The following is an 11,049-nucleotide window of genomic DNA, read 5'->3' as shown; positions in this document are numbered from 1 at the left end:
AAATGCTAGCTTTCAGTTTTTTTTTTGTTGAGAAAATAACCAGCCAAAACTACATTTCATTTCAAATATTATATTTCATGTGTAGGTTGCTTAAGGTTACAACCCAGACAGATAATTCACTCTTAAAACGTGCAGTCTATTACTTATTAAAATACATATATCTTTCACAACAACTAATTGATTGTAGCACATTTGAGCTAAACACAAACACTTTAGACCAATCATATATATATATATATATATATACACTCACCGGCCACTTTATTAGGCACACCTGTCCAACTGCTCGTTAATGCAAATTTCTAATCAGCCAATCACATGGCAGCAACTCAATGCATTTAGGCATGTAGACGTGGTCAAGACGATCTGCAGCAGTTCAAACCGAGCATCAGAATGGGGAAGAAAGGTGATTTAAGTGACTTTGAACGTGGCATGGTTGTTGATGCCAGACGGGCTGGTCTGAGTATTTCAGAAACTGCTGATCTACTGGGATTTTCACGCACAACCATCTCTAGGGTTTACAGAGAATGGTCCGAAAAAGAGAAAATATCCAGTGAGCGGCAGTTCTGTGGGCGAAAATGCCTTGTTGATGCCAGAGGTCAGAGGAGAATGGCCAGACTGGTTCGAGCTGATAGAAAGGCAACAGTAACTCAAATAACCACTCATTACAACCGAGGTATGCAGAAGAGCATCTCTGAACACACAACACGTCGAACCTTGAGGCAGATGGGCTACAGCAGCAGAAGACCACACCGGGTGCCACTCCTGTCAGCTAAGAACAGGAAACTGAGGCTACAATTCGCACAGGCTCACCAAAATTGGACAATAGAAGATTGGAAAAACGTTGCCTGGTCTGATGAGTCTCGATTTCTGCTGCGACATTCGGATGGTAGGGTCAGAATTTGGCGTCAACAACATGAAAGCATGGATCTATCCTGCCTTGTATCAACGGTTCAGGCTGGTGGTGGTGGTGTAATGGTGTGGGGGATATTTTCTTGGCACACTTTGGGCCCCTTAGTACCAATTGAGCATCGTGTCAACGCCACAGCCTACCTGAGTATTGTTGCTGACCATGTCCATCCCTTTATGACCACAGTGTTCCCATCTTCTGATGGCTACTTCCAGCAGGATAACGCACCATGTCATAAAGCTCGAATCATCTCAGACTGGTTTCTTGAACATGACAATGAGTTCACTGTACTCAAATGGCCTCCACAGTCACCAGATCTCAATCCAGTAGAGCACCTTTGGGATGTGGTGGACCGGGAGATTCGCATCATGGATGTGCAGCCGACAAATCTGCAGCAACTGCGTGATGCTATCATGTCAATATGGACCAAACTCTCTAAGGAATGTTTCCAGTACCTTGTTGAATCTATGCCACGAAGGATTAAGGCAGATCTGAAGGCAAAAGGGGGTCCAACCCGGTACTAGCAAGGTGTACCTAATAAAGTGGCCAGTGAGTGTATATTTATCTATATATCTCCATCCATTGTCTTAACTGTTGATCCTGCTCAGGGTTGCGGGGATGCTGGAGCCTATTCCCGCAGTCATTGGGCAGCAGGTGGGAAGACGCCCTAGACACGCCATCAAACACACATACACACACACACACACACACACACACACACACACACACACACACACACACACACACACAAGGGACAATATAGTACGGCCAATTCACCTGATTTACATGTCTTTGGACTGTGGGAGGAAACCGGAGCCCCCCGAGGAAACTCATGCAGACATGGGGAGAACATGCAAACTCCACACAGAGGATGACCCAGGAGGACCCACCAAGGTTAGACTACGCTGGGGCTCAAACCCAGGACCTTCTTAATGTGAGGCGACCGCGCTAACCACTGCACCACCGTGCCGCCCACAACTACAAATGGGAAACACAAATACGGTTTCAATCCAGCAAGGCAGAAAGCGTTCCCCTGGTTAATAGTTACTTCAGATGGCCATGGCATGTTGTGTAAGGTGTATCAACTGCACAACACGAAAAATGACAGAAATTGATTGACGACATGGTCACATTTATATATATAAATACAGATACAGGAAAAAAGTTTAATGCATTGCAGTACAGGCCTGTTCTGTGCGTCGTGCACTCATCAGCTGCTATGTCATGCAATGACGCATGAAACAGGCCTGTACTGCAGTGTATTAAACTTTTTTTCCTGTATCTGTATTGATATTCCGCTCATTAGCTGAGCACTTGTATAACAACACCATTGACGGTTTCGAAAAAAATCTCTCTCTCTCTCTCTCTCTCTCTCTCTCTCTCTCTCTCTCTCTCTCTCTCTCTCTATATATATATATATATATATATATATACACTACCGTTCAAAAGTTTGGGATCACATTGAAATGTCCATATTTTTGAAGGAAAAGCGCTGTACTTTTCAATGAAGATAACTTTAAACTAGTCTTAACTTTAAAGAAATACACTCTATACATTGCTAATGTGGTAAATGACTATTCTAGCTGCAAATGTCTGGTTTTTGGTGCAATATCTACATAGGTGTATAGAGGCCCATTTCAAGCAACTATCACTCCAGTGTTCTAATGGTACAATGTGTTTGCTCATTGGCTCAGAAGGCTAATTGATGATTAGAAAACCCTTGTGCAATCATGTTCACACATCTGAAAACAGTTTAGCTCGTTACAGAAGCTACAAAACTGACCTTCCTTTGAGCAGATTGAGTTTCTGGAGCATCACATTTGTGGGGTCAATTAAACGCTCAAAATGGCCAGAAAAAGAGAACTTTCATCTGAAACTCGACAGTCTATTCTTGTTCTTAGAAATGAAGGCTATTCCATGTGAGAAATTGCTAAGAAATTGAAGATTTCCTACACCGGTGTGTACTACTCCCTTCAGAGGACAGCACAAACAGGCTCTAACCAGAGTAGAAAAAGAAGTGGGAGGCCGCGTTGCACAACTGAGCAAGAAGATAAGTACATTAGAGTCTCTAGTTTGAGAAACAGATGCCTCACAGGTCCCCAACTGGCATCTTCATTAAATAGTACCCACAAAACACCAGTGTCAACATCTACAGTGAAGAGGCGGCTGCGGGATTCTGGGCTTCAGGGCAGAGTGGCAAAGAAAAAGCCATATCTGAGACTGACCAATAAAAGAAAAAGATTAAGATGGGCAAAAGAACACAGACATTGGACAGAGGAAGACTGGAAAAAAGTGTTGTGGACGGATGAATCCAAGTTTGAGGTGTTTGGATCACAAAGAAGAACGTTTGTGAGACGCAGAACAAATGAAAAGATGCTGGAAGAATGCCTGACGCCATCTGTTAAGCATGGTGGAGGTAATGTGATGGTCTGGGGTTGCTTTGGTGCTGGTAAGGTGGGAGATTTGTACAGGGTAAAAGGGATTCTGAATAAGGAAGGCTATCACTCCATTTTGCAACGCCATGCCATACCCAGTGGACAGCGCTTGATTGGAGCCAATTTCATCCTACAACAGGACAATGACCCTAAACACACCTCCAAATTGTGCAAGAACTATTTAGAGCAGAAGCAGGCAGCTGGTATTCTATCGGTAATGGAGTGGCCAGCGCAGTCACCAGATCTGAACCCCATTGAGCTGTTGTGGGAGCAGCTTGACCGTATGGTACGCAAGAAGTGCCCATCCAACCAATCCAACTTGTGGGAGCTGCTTCTGGAAGCGTGGGGTGCAATTTCTCCAGATTACCTCAACAAATTAACAGCTAGAATGCCAAAGGTCTGCAATGCTGTAATTGCTGCAAATGGAGGATTCTTTGACGAAAGCAAAGTTTGATGTAAAAAAAATCTTATTTCAAATACAAATCATTATTTCTAACCTTGTCAATGTCTTGACTCTATTTTCTATTCATTTCACAACATATGGTGGTGAATAAGTGTGACTTTTCATGGAAAACACAAAATTGTTTGGGTGATCCCAAACTTTTGAACGGTAGTGTATATATATATATATGGGGGACCCCCCCCCTTTTCTCCCCAATTGTACTTGGCCAATTACCCCACTCTTCCCAGCCGTCCTGATCGCTGCTCCATCCCTCTGCCGATCTGGGGAGGGCTGCAGACTACTACATGCCTCCTCCGATACATATGGAGTCGCCAGCCACTTCTTTTCACCTGACAGTGGGGAGTTTCGCCAGGGGGATATAGCAAGTGGGAGGAGCACGCTATTCCCCCCAGTTCCCCCTCCCCCCCGAACAGGCGCCCCGACCGACCAGAGCAGGTGCTAGGGGAGCGACCAGGACACATACCCACATCCGGGTTCCCACCCACAGACACGGCCAATTGTGTCTGTAGGGATGCCCGACCAAGCCGGAGGTAATATAACACGGGGATTCGAACTGCCGATCCCCGTGTTGATAGACAATGGAATAGACTGCTACGCTACCTGGACGCCTGACATGTTTATGTTTAACATTTAGATGCATAACAGTTCAGCCAGACTGATTTCATGTTTGTGTTGGGGATCAAAAGACCAAGCCTGATATTTCACTTCCTGAATGTAAAACATCAGGATCATCGTTTCAGAACTCGGTCCACTGAGAATACTGTAACGTGCATGGATAAGAAGACAAGCTGGCTGCTGGCTCGCGAGTCTGACCCTTTAGTCGAGCGGTTAGCGATGCCTCCTGCAGTGCGGGCGATACGAGTTCGCGTCCCGGCCGCGGCAGTTCCTGTGGTTGCGTTGTCCCCTGAATTCGCTACATTGGTGTCAGAAGTGGGATGGAGCGACCGCAAGGCCATCGGAAGCGTATGCGCCCTGAGGCGTGAAGGAGCTGATATGCTTAAGCGCGGGGACGCGCTTCCCGAAGGAGGCGGGGGGGGGGGGTAATGTAACGTGCATGGATAAGAAGACACGCTGGCCGCTAGCTGGCGGGTGTGACCCTTGAGTCGAGCGGTTAGCGATGTCTCCTGCGGTGCGGGCGATACGGGTTCGCTTCCCGGCCGCAGCAGTTCCTGTGGTTGCGTTGTCCCCTGAATTCGCTACAATACGTTGTTGGCCACAAGCGCAACGAGTAGGACTGTTAATAACACATCTTTAATTTAGGAGTGAATTCAACCAGCTTGATTGATATATAAATATGACCTGCATAAGCGGTTCAATCTTCCTCACACTGTAAACGGGAAGATGACGCGTTCACCGAATGACGCCACGTCAGCCACCCAAACAACCATGGAGGGAAATTATTTCGTCACTATTGTTGATACGGTGAGGGGGAGAAAAGGCGCAAAAATTGGATTTTGAATTGGGCCTTGACTTGTCATTGAGGGTTTTTTTTTTATTAACTTTACAGTGAATTGGCTTTTCTAATGTGCTGGATTTAACTTTACACAGATAGCTGGCTTTCTAAAATGTGCTGGGTTTGCCTGTAAAATGTCAGAAGCGAGTCGGAGGGGGAGATATTTTCGCCTGCCAAAGGCAGACTAAGACAGCAGAGCCTGAAATGTGTTTGTCAGAACAAGAGCCAAACATCAATCTCAGTGACGCCCTGCCAGGTGGAGAAAATAGCCTATGCATTTCCCTGTCTCATTTAAACGTGACCACATCTTAAAAGGACCTGTAGAGGCAAACCATGCCTAGCATTCTAAACTATGAATGAGTCTGTTGAGATAAAGAGAAGAAGGATAAATGATCGTGTGTTATCAGAGCTGGAAGTCCACCCGACACAAAAACAAAGCGACATTTTGTGTCCAGTTTCTCCTCATTTGTCCCAACATTTTTTTTTTGGGGGGGGCGGGGTTGAGATTGCTTTTGACTGCTCTCATCTCTCCTCTTTTGTCATGTTCGTGTGGGATTTGAGCGATGAGAGGCCAACTTGCTCATTTCAGTTTCTATAATCCTCTGCAAAACATGAATAATCTGCACAATCAGATGCTTGTTAGCTAATCCCCCCTTGGCTGTGCAGACGTTTCCATTGGGGGGCCCAGTGCGTTATTAGTAATGAGGTCAGCCATATATCACTATCATCCTTCAACTGTGTCAATTTGTCTAAATGGGTTCGCAGTGGGCTTTAGGGCTGATGGCCAATGATTCATTATTAACATTTGTCTTTTAGTGGTATTGCATGAAGATGAAATTCAGATACTCTCATGTCATGATACTCAATTTTGTTGTCTAGCTTAATGATAGCGAGAATCTAGTACCTCTCTTTTCTCAGAAAATTAGATCTGAAATGTCTGATGGAGCATTATTTGAAAACTAGTTTTGGTTTGATATAGTACTTTACATTACCAAACCGTTCAATGTGATGAACTTCAGCTGGATTCTTGAACATGGTATTTTTGCATATGTGAGCGGATATCATGATGCATATTGATATTGTGTAAAATTCCCTATGGTTATTATTATATTTATGATATTCTCCATATTGTCCAGCACTAGGTGGGTGTACATTCATGATTTGTTAACCTAAAACAATAGGTTAATATAGTATATATAACTTTGTTAAAAGAAACACTCAACGGTAGGGAAAGTGCTCAACAAATAACACTTATTTTGTAATTATAAATAAATCATGCCAATAGACAAATACCTCCCCCCCACCCAATTGGGCTGTTTGCAATCACGTGTTTTGGAATTTTAAAATGTCGCACCTCTCCCTTTCCCACTGGACGTTGTATGCATGATGTGCATGACAAAGAAGTAAATGGTATGTTCTTTCTCAAGTAGATTTATTGACAGCTGATGATTGCTTATGGCACGAAAAAGGCTTGTACTGTCTCATAAAGAATTTACTTGACTCATATGACAGCTAACCATCAAATGTCACATATACCAAGGTGATGCACTATCCCCACTGCTGTTCTGCATAGGCCTGAATCCCCTCAGTCAGATCATCACAAAGACTCAACATGGACAAAGTTTCAGAAGTGGAGCTACCATCAACCATACATGGGTGACACCATCAACCATACATGGGTGAAATCAAGCTATATGGCAGTAAGGAGCGAGACATTGACTCACTTACCCACCTCACCAGAATCTAAAGAGATGACATTTGGATGCCATTTGGACTGGACAAATGAGTTCGAATGGTGGCAAAAAGAGGTAAATTATTGAGGACTGGAGTGGTTGAATTACCAGATGGCATGAAAACTTATATACAGGACAGTTAAAAGTACCTAGTTATTCCACAGCAAATAGAAACCACAAGGTGGCAGCAAGGAAGTCAGCTACAGCCAAATACCTCCAGAGAGTGAAGCAAGTCCTGAGGAGCCAGCTCAATGGAAGAATAAGATCCAAGCCATCAATCAACACATATGCTCTAGCAGTCATCAGATACCCAGCTGGAAAAATAAGTTGGCCAAAGGAGGACATAAAAGCCACAGATATAAGGACATGGAGGGTTCCTTCCAAAGTCCAGCAGCCTGAGCCTGTATGATAAGTGAAAAGATGGGGGCCGAGGGTTAATGAGTGTCAAAGCCACTATCCAGGATGAAACAAGGAACAGCCAGGAGTACATCAGAAAGAGTCCCCCCACCCCACCCCCAGGCTGAACTGCTGAGTGAGTACCTCAGGCAGCAGAAGACAAGAGAGTGGGGAGGAAGAAGAAGAGGAGGAATCATGGAAGACTAAGCCCCTCCATGGGATGTACCATCAACAGATATCACTGGAAAAAAAAAGTCTGTTGGATTTACATAAAATTATGTACATTGGTTGCACATATTAAAGTTATGTTTTCTAAAAAGAATGTATTTATGTTCAATATACTAAATTCTTATTTGTTTAACAAACATGACTTTTTATGTTAATTGAAAGCATTTCTTTCATGTTCAGGTTTTGTTTAAAAATATGATTTTGTTTGTTGTCTTCTCGGTCTTGGTCTCCGAGACCACGTAAAGAATTGCAATGGAGGCTTTATTAAGCTTTTGCCGGTTTTAATAAATCACCGTTGTCCATTGCTTCTCGCATGACCAGCGACAAGCTTTTATCATCCAGAAACTGCATTAGCTCTGCATATACCTCGGCATTTCTCTCCTCGTCTTCTGCCGGTTCCGCTTCCCCATCGTTGGCTGGCTCGATTAAAATGGTGTCCTGTAACCCTTGCAGCCGAAGATGGCCCAAAATATCCGTCACACTTCATAATTCTTTTCACCTCCGTCAAAAACCAGCCGAAACCAGCAGCTACTCGACCCGGCGGCTCGTCTGCTCATGGTGCTAGCATAGCATGCTAACCTTCATCAGATGTGACTTCTCTCTCGGTGGTATATCGCTGGGTAACTCTGGGCCCAAGACCTGTTAGCGGAGTTGGATTACACAGCGAGTCTGGCGTGTATAGTGACCCAGTGCTAGACCCGGAACAACCTCGGAGGAATAAGAAACAGAGCACCATCAGTTCCGCCTCGACCGGAAGACGCGCGAAAAGATGGCGGACGGTAATTCCACTACAGAAGTATTTGCTGTTCGAAGGGGGCGGGGCTTCCAAACAAAATACAACCACTTCATTCGTCCTTAACATGACTGAAACTTTTAGATTTTACATCTATCAAAATTAAAAGAATTCTACATGACTGAAATATGATCAGAGAAGTAACATAAATGAATCATGTCATACATACGAAATGCATTTTTGTAAATTGTACAACCCCCCACTTCTCCCCCTTTTTCAGTGTAGAAGATGTGGCTGATATCAAGAAATCAACCAGTGGCTAGAAAAGGCTGGACTGAAGGACAGCACAGAGGCTCTGATCATAGCAGCACAAGAACAGGCACTCAGCACCAGATCGATTGAGGCAGGAGTCTACCACACCAGACAAGACCCAAGATGCAGGCTGTGCAGAGACGCCATTGAGACAGTCCAGCACTTAGTAGCAGGTTGTAAAATGCTAGCTGGGAAAGCGTACACTGAAAGCCATAACCAGGTGGCTGGGATAGTGTACAGGAACATCTATACAGAATACAGATTCGAAGTCCCCAAGTCCAAATGGGAGACACCGCCAAAGGTGGTTGAGAATGGCAGAGCTAAGACCCTGTGGGACTTCAAGTTCAAGACTGACAAGCAGGTACTGGCTAACGAAACAGACATTGGGATCAGTGGTCGACAAGGAACAGAAGACAGCAGTAGTGATTGATTTAGCAATCCCGAGTGGCGGCAAAATCAGGAAGAAAGAGCATGAGAAGCTAGAGAAATACCAAGGGCTGAAATGAAAAACTAGATGGGATGTGGAAGGAGAAATCCACAGTAGTCCCAGTGGTAATAGGAGCACTAGGGGCTGTGACCCCCAAACTGGGAGAGTGGCTCCAGCAGATTCCAGGAACAACATCTGAGGTCTCGGTCCAGAAGAGTGCGGTCCTCAGAACAGTTAAGATACTGCGCAGAACCCTCAAACTCCCAGGCCTCTGGACCCAAGCTTGAGGAAGACACACACCACCCGAAAAAGGGTGAGAGGGACATTTTTCCCCCCATATGTATATGTGTGGAGGCCCATACAAAATACCAAGGGAAATAGAGCTAATGCAGTAGTCAGTGTCTGTATGTGGGGAAACCTCACCTTAAGCCTCAAGCCTCACCTTAATAGACATTGCTTTGACCCGTGTTGTTAAGAAAAGGTAGCGAGTATTTTTATGAAATTGCAACTCCCTCTCTATTATGAACATCTGGTTGTCACACCGCTAAGACAAGTCAAGACCACCAACAACAACATGACAGTTATTCACAAATGGAAATTGACAGCACCGCAATGTTATGGTTGGGTTTTTTTTCTTTCTTTTTTGAAGATGGCTGCTGGTGATGTGAAAGAGGAAGAGAGCAGCAGAGCGCTGGAGGCGAAAGCAAAGTTCACATCCCCATAAGTCCGCCTCAGCCGTTGTTATGGCAACTCTTGCGATCAAGATTGGTCTGAATGAGGGGCCTGAAGGCCAGGCATGGTTCCTGTGAGCTGGCGTTAGGCAAAATCCCCCTATACACACACACGCGCCCGCGCACACACTGAAATTGAGGCTGTCATTTCCTGGTGAAAATTGCTCGCAGGAACATGAGCTACGTAATGACCTAGGAGGCAAAATGAAAACTCTCTCTCTCTCTCTCTCTCTCTATCTATCTTTCTGTCTCTCTTCTTTGTTCTCTCATTCTCTTTGGCTTTGACGTTTTCCTTTACCTTTCCCTGTCCCCACTCTCGCTCTCCCGCTTGCCCTTCCTCCCCCTCATCCTCAACATTGTCTCTGCAGCGACGTGGTTTTTCCCTCCGCCGCCTCTGACCTCTTTCTTTTCTCATCTCTCTGTCCTTCTACCCTGACTGACAGGCGCTAAATCATTTGTCTCAGCACATCCCTTTGTCCACAAATAGAGTAGGGCCATGGCACTGTGAGAACACTGTGGCACCAACCCAACCGAAACACACTGACTTTGAGCGATAGTGTCACACACACACACACACACACACACACACACTGCAACACCCTCATAAATATGCAGGAGCACGCCCTGACACTTGCACACAACCGCTAAGCAGCAACATGCAAAAATATCCACACCAACAAACACAAGCAGACAAGCATGCACACCCTAATAAACGCACTCGTATGCACACACACACATGCGTACGCATGCACACGCATGCAAACCCACATCTGGTTTTGCAAAAGGAAGATCTGTAATTAGCCTGAATTGATTTCTTTCTTTATTTGACTATTGCCTCAGTCCTCATCACAGCCATTGATTTCTACTATGAAAGATGAAAGTATATGCTGCTGAGTTTCACGGCCGCGCGTGTGAGGGACTGCGAAAAAGGAGAGTGTCCGAGTGACTATCTACTGAGTAAATGTAGTGTACTTCAGTGCTGAGCTGCTGAGCTGTGTGTGCGTGCGTGCATGTGCGTGCGTGCGTGTGTGTGTGTGTGCACGCCTACATATTGTATGTGTGTATCCAGCTCACTGTCATGGGCCACCCCAGGCAATATAACTCTCTGAGCAGCAGCAGTCTCCAAGCACTCTGTCACTTTTCCCAGCAGAGCATTTAGTCTGCAACCCTCCCACACCGTCTAGCTGGTGTTGGGGAAAAAGAGAGTCTTTGCCTTTTAAAGAGTTCA

The sequence above is a fragment of the Lampris incognitus genome, chromosome 14 (assembly GCF_029633865.1).
Source record: "Lampris incognitus isolate fLamInc1 chromosome 14, fLamInc1.hap2, whole genome shotgun sequence".
Classification (NCBI taxonomy): domain Eukaryota; kingdom Metazoa; phylum Chordata; class Actinopteri; order Lampriformes; family Lampridae; genus Lampris; species Lampris incognitus.
Note: the sequence above shows the minus strand (reverse complement) of the source record.